The following is a 13,512-nucleotide window of genomic DNA, read 5'->3' as shown; positions in this document are numbered from 1 at the left end:
GGATCTCTCAGGCAGGTCCTTTGACTTTGCTCTTTTTAATGGCAAAGCTGGCTCTCAGCAGAATCTGTATGATCTTTTCTCCTTTCTCAAATACCTCCACTGCCGTGTTCCCCCACACAATGATGTCATCTATGTATTGCAGGTGTTCTGGAGCCTCACCCTTTTCCAGTGCAGCCTGGATCAGTCCATGACAGATGGTGGGGCTGTGTTTCCACCCCTGGGGCAGACGATTCCACGTGTACTGCATGCCCCTCCATGTAAAGGCAAACTGAGGCCTGCACTCTGCTGCCAGGGGAATGGAGAAAAATGCGTTGGCAATGTCAATGGTGGCATACCACCTTGCTGCCTTGGACTCCAGCTCGTACTGGAGTTCCAGCATGTCCGGCACGGCAGCGCTCAGCGGTGGAGTCACTTTGTTCAATGCACAATAGTCCACAGTCAATCTCCATTCTCCATCAGACTTGCACATGGGCCAGATGGGGCTGTTGAAGGGTGAGTGGGTTTTGCTGACCACCCCTTGGCTCTCCAGCTCACGGATCATCTTGTGGATGGGGATCACAGCATCTCGATTCGTCCGGTACTTCCGGCGGTGCACTGTTGAGGTGGCAATTGGCACTTGTTGCTCTTCCACCTTCAGGAGTCCCACTGCAGATGGGTTTTCTGACAGTCCAGGCAAGGTGTTCAACTGCTTAATGCCCTCTGCCACTACAGCAGCTATTCCAAAAGCCCATCTGTATCCCTTTGGGTCTTTGTAGTAGCCACTCCTGAGAAAATCTATGCCTAGAATGGGCGGTGCCTCTGGGCCAGTTACAATCGGATGTTTCTGCCACCCCTCTCCTGTCAGGCTCACCTCAGCTTCCAGCAAAGACAATTCCTGTGATCCCCCCGTCACCCCAACAACGGAAACACGCTCTTCCCCCACATGTTCTGATGGTATTAGAGTGCATTGTGAACCAGTATCAACTAATACCCTGTATTCTTGTGGTTCTGATGTGCCAGGCCATCGGACCCACACCATCCAATAGACTCTGTTATCCCGTGCCTCTCCCTGGCTAGAGGCAGGGCCCCTCTAGCCCTGGCTATTACTCCTTTCCTGAACATACATAGTGGAGGTTCCTTCAAGTGGGTCTGACAGATCATCCTCCCTTCTGTAATGCCCAGCACCTTGGTCATGGGAGGTTGAGGCTACCTTCACTTTAGTGTAGCTCCCTTGGTTAGCATTTCCCTCCCTGAGTTGACGCACCTGTGCTGCCAAGACAGAAGTGGGTTTCCCATCCCATTTTCCCATGTCTTCCCCATGGTCACGCAGGAAAAACCATTTGTCAGCTCGTGGGGTGTACCCTCTTCCACTAGCTGAGGGGCGCGGGGCTGTAACCTTGGGGTATGAGGCTCGCACTGGTGCTGCCTTGATCTTCCTGATCTCCTCCCTCATCTCACTTATGTCACCTCTCATCCCCCTCACCTCCCTGATCTCCTCCCTCATCCCCCTCATCTCCTGGACCACGGAAGAAACCTGGGCCTGCACTACACCATTCATCATACTGTGAAAATCCCTAAGCTTGTTAGCAACAGAGCTCACTGTTTCTCGGTGCTCATCAGCATTAATCATTGCAATGAAGGTGGTGTATTGAGATGGCCCTCGGTTTGCCAGGTTCCACAGCATGTGACCTGTGCACCTGACCTTGTCAGGGTCATTGTCATGCTGTCCATCCCTCCCAAAGAGTACCTCCAGTACCACCACCTCTCTCAGCTGTTGAATCCCTTCCTCAACGGTTTTCCAATGCATTCTATTATGGTACTCCTGCATTCTTTCTCTGTTGACAAACCTCTCTCTTACACTCATTAAAAGCCGCTCCCAGAGGGGAAGTGGACCTGGCTCCCTTACGAATATTTGGTCCACACCTGAGTCCTGGGACAAGGATCCCAAATTCCTTGCCTCTGTACCATCCAAGTGCACACCTGTACCCATAAGGTCCCAGATCCAAAGTAACCAAGTTGTCAAATCCTCCCGGCCCCGTCGTGCAATATCTTTCCGCAGATTGCAGAGATTTTCATAAGACAGGGACTCAGTGATGATTTCAACCTCTGGCTCCCCTGCTGGTTGTGAGGGCCCTCCTCTCTGGTCCTCTTTGTCTAGGTGCCTTGCTTTCATTTTAGACTTCCTAGTTTCTACAGGGGCGACTGCTGCTGGCTGTGAGTGCCCTTGCAATTCAGCTGGACCCTGGGCAGATGTAACACCTATGGGTTCCACTACAGCATCACTGGATTCTCCCCCTTTATGGCAGGGCTTCTCACCAGCTGGGGAGAGGTACTCCTTCATCAGCTGGCCCATCTCACTCATCTGCTTCACTAGAAGCCCCACCCACTCCGGGTGGTTTCTTTCTGAGATGGGCTGTGGGGCAGGGTCAGGCTCTGGGGCAGCATCCCTAGTCTCTGGGGCAGGGTCAGGCTCTGTGGCAGCATCCCTAGTCTCTGGGGCAGGGTCAGGCTCTGGGGCAGCATCCCTATTTCCTGGAGTAGGTATCAGAGTTGTTATCCAGCTCAATCCCCCGTTTTCTCTTAATGTTAAATAGGACAAGCCTATCAGTAACACCAGCCACTGTACGATATCATTAGCATTCAGAGGAAATCTAAACCCTTCAAAAACTGGTGGGGTAGACTCAAAAATTTGGGTGAGGGGTTGGGAGAAAATTTCCCCTGGTGTTATTCCCTCACAGTAGGTGCCATTATTAAAGTAATCCCAAAAACATGCATTTAGTGTGTGGTATCCCTGAATCCATGTACCCGCCGTCCAAAGGAAGTTAAAAATCCATGAATTCCTCACCTTATCAACCCATAAAGCAAGTTCGATAACAGTCACAGTAGCCTTAGTTACAGGGCCCATGCTTATGTAAGGGTTTGCAAATGGGAGATATACATGTATGAACACGTGCAGCCCAAACCAGATTAAACTGGACCACATGTTGCTAGCACACACAAAAAAAAACAATCTCAGGCAACCGAAGAACTGTTATTCCTTAACCTCATGCCCCACGTTGGGCGCCAAGATCTGCCCCGGTTTAAAGGGACAGTATTGCCAGGAAAAGGAAATTCAGGAACTCGCAGGCACAAAAAAGGTATAGGTTGGGAATAACAGTTCTTTACTGATATATTTATAAGACAAACAAAAACAGCATCAGCTATATGAAAGAAAAAAAAAAAAGTGACAGAACAGAACGGAATTCAGTCCCAGTCCCTTTTTCAGTCACCGATGGCTCTCCGATGGACCAGGGCGGGCGGCTTCTCAGTCGCGGCTGCTGCAGGGGCAGGGGAGGGGGCCAGGTGGCCTCATCGCCCCAGGTGGCCTCATCGCCCCAGGTGGAAGAAAGGGTGAGGAAGGAACGCTGCTCACCGTGGGCATCCCAGTTCCCAGTTGTTCAGAGGAAGCAGGAAGCTTTAGCAGTCCAAATCCAAGAAGCCTGATCCCAACAGGAGAAACGGAACCTCTCTCCTCGAGTTCGGCCGGCGAGCTGTAAGAGTTCTCCTACCCCCAGTGTCCTCTTACTTGCCGAAAACAAAAGCAGGACTCCACTTTTCCCTAATGGGGCCATCAGGTTGCTTCAGCTAGTCCTTTGTCTCCAGCTCTTAACGGCTAATAGGAGAGCCATCCCGGCTAGCTTAACATAATAATGGGAAAAATTTCTAAACCTCGACAACCCACAACAGACTTGTAAAGGCAACACATTTGTGTGCATGTTATTCATCACGGTTTGTCTTGTGATCATTTGACAAATACACCCATGCTGAAGATCTGTGTGAGCACGTTTCCCTCCTGAGAGACTCACAAAATGGATGTCATGTCATAAATTGATATGAAAAAGGAATCCAATTTGAATAATAAAATACATTTTCCCCCCCTCAAAGCACACTAGTTTTCACACTAATGAGAGTAAGCCACATGTGCAAGCCTTCAGCCCTCTTTCTTCTTGCCAGTACCAGGGAAGGTGTGATAATTTTGTCATCTGTGCTGCTTGGTTTTCCTGGGTGTTAGCTTTGCTTCCAAATTAGACTCCACTCTATTAATGGCTCAAAAAATAATGTGCTAAGTCAGTCAGCTTACAATTTTAAGAGAAAGAAAAGCAAGAAAAAGACTCAAGAGATTTAAAGCTCTGAAGACAATAGGTCTGTTCTGATTTACATCAGCTCAAGATCTGGCTCTGCCTAACTCACATTTTACCATAAAGCAATGTCTACTTTATTTTGCTTAGAAATGTCAGCCCTATTGAATTAAATTAATGTATTTGGTTACAGGAAAAAGGGGAAGTCTCAGTAAGGAGAGGGAAATGTGGATTTTGTAGCATGATCTGCTTTCTCCCACTTTCCTGCCCCAAATGCGTAGCATTTTGTGCATAATTACCTGGAAGGAGAGAAGAACAACAGGTGTGAGGAAAAAAAAAAAAAAAAGGCTACAGAAGAATGTTTGATTATCCCAGTAGGAAGCAAATCCAATTTATGGATGAATTATGCACACAGAACCACATTTAGGAAAGTAAATTTTAGAGAATTATGAAATTGAGTCGGCCAGGTCCGCTGGGAGGAAGTAGTGAAAATGAAAGGGGTTAGTAGAAGGCTGGAGGATGCTAACTGGAACAGTAATTAAAGCAAAAGAGGTTGTATTTCCTTTTGGAAAAATGGAAATTAGAAAGAGAAAAAAAAAAAGAAACCCTGAGAAGAAGAAAATCCTCAAGAGAGGAGAGCAGCATTTCACAGGGGAGTACACAAGAGTTGAAAGAGAGAGCAAGTGTTGGGAGCTGAGGAAGGTTGGCAGGGAAACAGGGGAAGCAACAAAACTGAAAACTTGAGAAGTCAAAGTGCAGAGTGAAACAATGGTGAGCAAAACAGGGAATTTCATCAGCATACTCTGAGCAGCCTTTGGAGCTGCCAGGATCTGCCTCAACACCCAATCCTGCACAGACCCTCTGTGCCCATTCAGTAAAAATTCCAAAAATCTGATTTTGTTCTTTCTCTTTACTGGCTGAAGGTGATGGGGAAGGGGCTGGGGGCTTTGATTCATCTGCTGTTGTTCATGGGCTGTGCAGGGAAGAGAGGGGGTGTGACTGTGAAGGGTAATTGGGGACCAAGCCAACATGAAGTGGACTCCAATGGGCAGGAAAAATGAAGAGTTGAGGCTACAGTATCCCTCCTGAGGCTCCTTCTGAAGGGTTAAATTGGAAAGACTTTGGAAATACTGTGGTTTAATCAAATGAACTTTTCCTGAGGGATTCCCCAGTGCTGATTCTTTTTAGGATGGAATTGTGCTGGACTGTAGAGTAGGGCAGGAGTCTTTAGTAACCTTTAGTCCACTTATTCTTTTTTTTTTTCATGAAAAACCTTAATGAGGCAAAAATTTCTTGAAAACCAAGTTGATATTGATGTTGAATAGCACAAATCAGAATATACTAAAAAACCACAGAAGGAACAGAGAATACATACAAATTATTAAGAAACTTAACCTGGAAAATAGGAAGGGGTGAATGTTTTAGGGGAGATTCAGTGATAGAAAAAGCACCTGCAGTGACATGTCCTTTGCCTGTAGCCTAAGCCTGAATCTGCAATGCAGGAAAATTCTGGGTGTTAAAAGATGGGTTTCCCCAGGGCTGCACAGATTCCATGTGAATCCAGCAGGGCACCAAGGGCTCAAGTGGCACATGTTAAGTGGATTCTGAGCAGCTCTGGTGGGGTACAGAGGTGCTTGTCCAGGAATTCTACTTGTCCAGGAGTGCCTCCCTTGCCTGGAACGAGCTTTGAGCTTTGGGGAAAACTAGGGACAGGTGACATCAGGAATACTCTGCACCTTTGAAAGGAGATCAGACCAGCAGCCACACTTTTCTGCGGTGGTGTTTTTGCTGTGGCTTGAGGACAAGGATGGGATGTTCTGACTCAGGAGCAGGAGAAGCTAGGAGAATTAGAGATCTCCATCTCAAGCTGTCAGCTCCATTTTTCTGTCACACCGGCTCCTCTGTGAGCCAGCAGGGCTCCCCTGTGCCTCTACACCCACCTGAGGATGCAGCTGCAGATGTTGCAGCTCCTATTACAATGAAGGGCAACCTCCTCCTCCTCCTACTACTCCTCCTTGCTGGTGAAGATTTCAGGGAGTTCAGCTGTGCTGAACACAGCAGTGCTGCTGCCCTTGCTCTTTCTCCTCCTGGGGAACACCTCACCCCTCAGTGCTCAGATGCTCTTTGGTGTGAAACACCTACCCACAACCTCCCTGTGTCCTGGGAAAGCCTCAGGGATTTCTGTCTTGCCAAGCTCTTTGCCTGCTTCTGCTGACCTCTAAGTGGTGTGAAAGGCCAGGTTGGACAGGGCTCTGGGCAGCCTGAGCTAGCAGGAGCTGTCCCTGCCCATGGCAGGGGGGTTGAACCTGTTGTCTTTGAGGTCTCTCCTGACACAAACCATCCCAAATTGTTAGGCAGTAGGATTGGATGCTACAGCTGGCCTTCAGAGGCGTCACCTGCCTCCTTTTCTCAACCCTTTGTTTCGGTGGAAAGTGCTACTGTGTCCATCTGTTCATACCATGTATCTGTGCGTAGAGATAAATGACTCTTGTTAGGTCAAGGCTTTAGAAGCCCTCAGTATTTGGTATGAGTAGTACTGATAAAATCTTCCAAAATAAGAACTGGAAATTAAAATGTAGATCAGAGCTTAGGTTCTGAGTGTGCTTCAGCTCTGTGAGCGGTTCTGAGCAAGGTGCATCTGGGTAAAAAGCATTTCTTTGGGAAAGAAAAAAAGATGTGCATATATTGTTTTAAAAATACATAGAGGAAGAAAGACATACAACAGTCAGTTTAAAGCTTTCCTGTTAATCAACTAAAGCCCTAATAAAACAACTGTGCAAGTAATTGTTCTTCTGCACATCCAATAGTGTTGAGCTTCTTTTGATGTTTACTTCAATTTCTTCTTCACCTTTTATTTGAGTCTGCAATTAACATTTGTAATGAAAAAGGAGATGATGTGCTGCTGAGAAATTCTGGTGTTAATTAAAATTATTAACAACTGGAGAAAAATAAGCATGGAAAAGGAGGTAATAAATAAAAAGGTTTGCACATTTTTTTATAATTAAGGTGGAGTTAAGCACAGAGACTGTGTTTCTAAAGAGCTCCCTTAAAAATGAATTATGAAACTTGACCAAAAGAAATTACAGTGAAATTCCCATTTTTCAGAAGGATTGTCATGCCCCATGCTCTCCTCAACAGCATTTAGTTTTGCCAAGCCCATTGTATGGGATTGAATTTCATTTCTGAATGAATTACCCTAATCTACAGAAGAACAATAGGAAAAATGAGCCCTGGCAACAACAGAGAAGAAATGGGAGCGTAATTCATCTTTGCAGAGCAAGAATTTGGGATTGGGTGGAAGTTTTACTCAGAGGGGAACACTAGAAAAGGATGCAGGGTTTCTTATGAGAAAGAAACTCACAGCTTCAGGCACTGAAATCCTCCCACCAAATGGGTGTTTGGCACCCAAATATGCCCTTGGGTGCCAGCCCAAATCTGTTTGGAAGTTTAGTGCTGGCCTCCCAGCATTTGTCCTGCATTGGGTAAAATTAATTTTGGAGATGCTTTCCAGGAATGTGCTTGGAAAAGATGTTGTGAAGGACCCTGGAGAAGGGAGCAGCAGCAGGGACATGGATGCACAGAGAAAGTGGCCACCTCTGCCAGGTCCCTCTGTGTCCCACAGAGCACTTTTGGCCATAAGGAGAGCAGCTGCTGCCTGCCAGGTGGTATTTGCAGGTGGTTCATCCTTTACATACGGGCTAAAAAGCTAAGGAACGCCCAGATCCAGTCCAGTATCTTGGGATATTACAAAGAACTGCTCTGGAGCTGTATTTCTACATTGAATTTCTTATCAGTGTTATTACATTTGCAATATTAGAGAGCATGACTAATTACTTCCCCTCCAGAGAAGCTATTACTCAAGAAGGACCATTAGTTTTCTGCTCAGTGCAGATGCTTAATCATGGAATGGGAGAAAGCTACTTTGTGATTTCAAATTTCCTCCATGGCTTTCAGGATTTTACCTGCAATTAGACTTTCCATGAGAAATTCCATTTAAAAATCCCATTAATAAAGTGTCCTCAAGCTGAGCAATGCTAGGGTTGTCAAGAAGTCCCAGAGATGTTCTAGGTGTCTGGTTTTGAGTGAACTCTGCAAATTGGAACCAGTCTCACTGGTGATGGAAACCACAGTGCTTTCCAAAGGAGAGCTCTCCTGGCTGTGCTGAAGCCTCTCAAGGGCTGGAGATTGTTACCCAGCCTTAAGACTCTCAGGGATCAAGAGAAACAAGCCTGATGCAAGCCATCTGACCCAAAATTAAATGGAGAATCTATCAGAGCAATGAATTCCACAGATTTCTGACTTTATGGGTTTTTTGCTCCCCTTTTCTCAGCTGCTGTGTTGGTTTCTACTTTATGTGTCTACTTTATTTTTCTTTTATGTTGGCCCTTTAACCACCTTTTTTAGCTGGTCTTTATGACAGATTTTAAGCTTGTTTTCCATCTAAGTAACCAATTTCATTCTTGTGATGTCACAGCATCTTTCACTGAGGAATTAGATGTGACTGTTGAGAATTAAAACTCTAAATATCCTTCCCTTGAGACCTATAACTTGGAATGGAGTGAATCATTACTCAGTTGAAAAATTTCTCTTCAGGGAGAGTTCAGGTAAGGACAAGAAAAATCCTCTGAACTCGAAGATTTCCCACATCAGCAACTAAATTAATCACCTAATCTTGCCAGATCTTGCTGATGAAGGAAGACATTACTGAAGAGCTGAGAAACTCATAATCCATGGTATCTTAATCCTCACAGTTTGTAAGAGAAGTAGAAAGTTACTAGTTTTTCCTTTTAACTTCCCAGAGCCTCAGTGATGTGGTTTGGGTCTCTTGGAGATCTGGCATTTAAATTAAGGATCGTTTAAGCTTAAGGTCAAGGTCAGTCCCACTGCTCCATTCTTCTTTGTGAGATAAGACATTTGAAGCTGAAGTATTACCTAGTAAGTATGGCTGTGGAAAAAGGAAAAAAAGGGAGGAAAAAAAAGTTGTTTCCATGACATTTTAGAGCTGAATAATTACAGAGGAGGAGAGAACAAACCAGGAAAATGCAGACTTTATTGCTGTTTTTTTTCCCCTACTCTCAAGGGCCAGCAGCCCCTTCTGGACCTCCTGGTTCTGGTTAACAATGCGTTGATTAGCAGAAGGTTCCAGCCTCGTTGTTTTGGGGCAGGCAGCAGGATAGGATGACTCCCCAGCCTGCCCCAGTGCAAATGTAAGCCCAGACTGGCTGTGCCTGATCACTCTGGGTGTGAAATGCAGCATTTTGCATCTGTAACTGCTTGCAAGTCCTCAATGTGCTTTGCGTACACACTGATTTAACTCAACACAAATTCAGAGGGATGTGGGAGGGAGCTGTCAGATGCAAAGGAAGGGGGGATTCAGGGGGTTGCTGGCACTGGCAACATCCAAGCTAAAGAGCAAATCTGCATTTTCCCCCTGCCCTGACATGCAACCCTTTCTGAACTCTGCCTCCAGAGGATGATTTTAGCTTCATCACAGGCAGAAGCAAGAAGGCTTTGGCCAGAAAAAATGAGAAGGGGAAATGCCTGTCAAGCTTGAGCATATTAAGGGTGAGCTAGTAGATGCTCTACAGGAAATACATCTCAGAAAATATAATTTGTTGAGTTCAGCTAAGGGTATGGGGAAGTGTGAAAGCCCAGATAGACTCAGTAAAACATAATAATAATAATAATAATAATGTTTTATTAGTATTTAGTATATTAGTATTATTTATCCCCTAGTAATTAGGGATTTTCACAGATTAGTCTGCCCTGTATTTGTAAAACAGGAGGTTTATCTACCTAGTACAACAGTCAAAGAATTCCAAGTTCACATTGCTGAAGACACCAATCAATAGCATTCATCCAAAAAACTTACAGTGATTTATTTATGGGTTTTGGGGCTGACATCCTTCCAGGGAAGCTGCCAAGGAGCCTCAGCCTGGTCCTGTGGCAACACCAATGTGCTAAGAGTGCCCCTGGGTGGGCTCTGGGAAGCACATCCTCCCTCTTGGGGGCCAGGAGGGTTTATCACTCTCCCAGGAAGTCCCAAGTTGTAGTTCCAAAATGGGAAAAGGAGTCCAGCAGGGAAGGAAGACTTTAATTCTGCAGGTCAGCCAGTGTCACCCAGGGTGCAGAGAGAGAGGGTCACCCTGTGGGATTTGGTGTCCCCTAAACAAAAGTGTCCTTATGGCAGGTCACAGTCCTGGAAGAGGTGTCCCCTGGCCTGTGGCACAGAGTCCCCAAGGAATGTGATGGCAGGAGCACTGGCTGAGGGAGCCCTGGGTTAGGAGTTGAGTTGTACAGACTGCAGTGAGTTCAGACTGAGAAACAGCCACTGCACCCTCAACAGATGTTATATCTGCTCATATTCAAGGCCCAGGTCAGGTCATCCTTGGTCAGTTTTGATTGAAGTATCATTCAAGTAAAAATTGCTTTTCATGGGTCAGGAGATACTCTTCAGAATCTGACTCCCTGCTTGAAATGTGAGTGTCTGATTTATTTATAAGTGTCCTGGAAACTCAAGAGGTTGTGACAGAGCTAAGGGGAGAGCCCCTCAGCTGACCTCTGCCATCACAGACAAAATTGATATTGGCTCAAGGGAGCTGTACATTAGTGAAATGTAACATCAGTTCAGATTTCATCACATCATGCCATAAAAAAATCATTAAGTTACTTGTAAAAAAAAAGTAAAATTTAAAAAATGGCAGCAGAAAGCAATTCAGACACAAGCCATCTGGAAGGGAGAGGACATAACACAGGTATTGGTTGCTTTAAATCTCCAAAACAGCTTCACTTTTCTATTCCTGCAATTGTCTCTGCACTTTGCTCTTTTTGGAATAGCAATTACAGCATATCTAGTGAGAATTCATGACAGCTTAGGACCTCACTTTAAAGATAGTTGGGTTTTTTGTTTTGGTTTTTTTTATTGAAGAGGCAAGAAAAAGACATTAATACAACTTTAGATCTCTGCCAACCCTCTGAAGAGATCCAAGCTATTAATATTGTGCAAGACACAATACACTGGTCTGAATCTGTTGTTATCAGAAGGGTTTGCAGTGATGCCTGTAGCTGTCTAACACTCTCCATCCCTCAGCATTTATCTTGTAAGCCTACTTTTCCAGCAGAAATTTCAAGTCCAAATGGCTGCTTCAGGTTGTTGGGTCATTTTGGAGCAGTAAGGAGGTGGAGGAGGGCTTGCAAAAACAAAGATTCCCCACTGGTGAGTGTGTGCTAAAATCAGAGATCTGGCACCGGTCCTGGTGGGCAGTGTTGGTGTCTCTGCAGGGTGAGGCATCCAGAGACAGTCCTGTGTCTTCCCCCAGCCCCACACACACCTCTGAGACAGATGTTAGACTTGAGCATCAGCTGGCAGACACCTGGACACCTCTCCTCTGCTCTGAGCTTGCTTTTGGGTGCAGGCACTGTGCACAGATGTGATGAAATCCCTGACATGAATGTTTTGTTACCTACCTGCAGCCCAGAAGTGAGTATTCTATTGAAAAATTAAATGCCTGGGGGTCAGAGGGGCACTCAAAGCTGGGGAGCAGGGGAGGGAGGGTAAGATTTGCATCTTCCACAGGAATATTGCATTATTTGCTCATCTCAGATCTGTGGTTGTTTTGTGCTGCTTGCTTGACTAAACTTCTGAGTAGGAAAATACAAAAGCTTACAATTAAGCTAAAGGGGGTTTAATTGTTTTTTGTTTCCCCTTCTTTACATAATTTCAAGGCTGGACTGTTTTAACAAGCCCTGGAAGCTCTGAGCCCTTCTCAGCTTTATTTTTACAATTTGAAGTCACACCTGTGAAAAATCAGATGCCTTTTATGTATTGAGATGTACAGCTATAATTCCCAGGAAGAGAAACTAGTGGTGTGCCAAACACAAGTTTTTGGGATTCTGAACAGACTGTAACCCTACAGATGGGGCGAGGCTACTTTTGGTTATTGGTAGACGGGTTTCTTCCATCAGAGGAGCTGAAAGTTGTTGAACTTCAAGGCTAAGATGTAATTTCACACAGCCTGGGAAAAGTGGTCCCTGCAGAGCACAGCACAGAGCAGCACTGCAGGAGGTCTTGTGGTACAGAACAAGCAAAGACTGTGCTCACATCCTCTGGAAAAATCCAGGTGAATCTGCAGGAACAGAACAGGCAAAATAAATCCCTTTTCTGGCTCCATCTCAGCAGAATTGCATCAGTGTTTCATAAACTGTTAGAATTCCTATTTGATCAGGGCACTGAGTCCCACATCTCACTGCCTGCTATATTTTGCTGCTAATTGAGCAATCCTTACTCCAGGCCAACACTGCAGAGCCTGGAAAATCTTGGGAGACTCTGAGAATAGCCTCAACAATTAGGAAAGTAGCAATGATTAATTACAGTAATTGCATACGTATAAGGCGCACCCTTTTGACTAAAATTATGGTCCGAACCCGGAAGTGCACCTTATACCCCAGAGCGCCTTATATATGGACAAAGTTCGGAAATTTGCCAACCCGGAAGTGTGAGCCCGCAGCAGCCCTGAGCCGAGCCGAGTTCGCCCGGCCCTGGTGGAAGCCCCGAGCAGGGCTGAGCCCACCCAGCCCCGAGCCAAGTCAGTAAACCCCGCAATCGCGCAATTCCATTACTAGTTCATTACTTTGTTGTGCATGGATCCTCACTGAAAAAAAAAAAGTGCACCTTATACGCCAGTGCACCTTATATATGGACAAAGTTTGGAAATCTGCCAACACCCGGAAGTGCACCTTATACTCCAGTGCGCCTTGTACTCGTGAAATTACTGTAAATTGCCTGTATTTTTAAAAATGGTAGGGAAGCAAAGCCAAGATAATCCCCTTCCCCAGAAAAGCAGCTGTGGGTGGGATTCCTCATTCTAAGAGCCAACTTAACTTTCACATTCCCCACGACAGATTGTTTTATGAAAGGAGTCTTCCCCTAGCATTTATCCATCTTTCTCATCACTCTGTTTTCTCGCGGTCCCAACATTCCTGAGTTTGTCTCTTCTAGCTTCCATGGGAGAGTTTTTCCACCCCATTTTCTGGCAGTGGAACTGATTTCTAAAAATATCTACTATCTTCATAACCTCAGACAGCAAATTTCCTGGGATGTGTCTCCCCACCCTTTTGAGAAGCTGCTTATGCAATTACAGACAGCAGAGTCACTATTTCAGTGTGTGCCCCACGACCTGCACTCACATCCCATACACAGCTCAGCAGGATTATCTGCAATGCTTAAAAACACAGCTTTGCCAAGCCCAATTTTCCAGCTGTCCTGTGAGGGATGTAGGACTCCCAGGAGCCTTCCTTTGAGAGGTGGGTGTCTTCTTTGCAGAGAACAGATTTTCCAGAGCAGAAACTCAGTGAGACAACTTTGACCCAAAAATGTCAGTGAAAGATACAGTGTAACTTCTATTGGATGTGTTAT

Source organism: Catharus ustulatus, chromosome 3, assembly GCF_009819885.2.
Source record: "Catharus ustulatus isolate bCatUst1 chromosome 3, bCatUst1.pri.v2, whole genome shotgun sequence".
Taxonomy (NCBI): Eukaryota; Metazoa; Chordata; class Aves; order Passeriformes; family Turdidae; genus Catharus; species Catharus ustulatus.
This window is presented reverse-complemented; position numbering follows the sequence as displayed.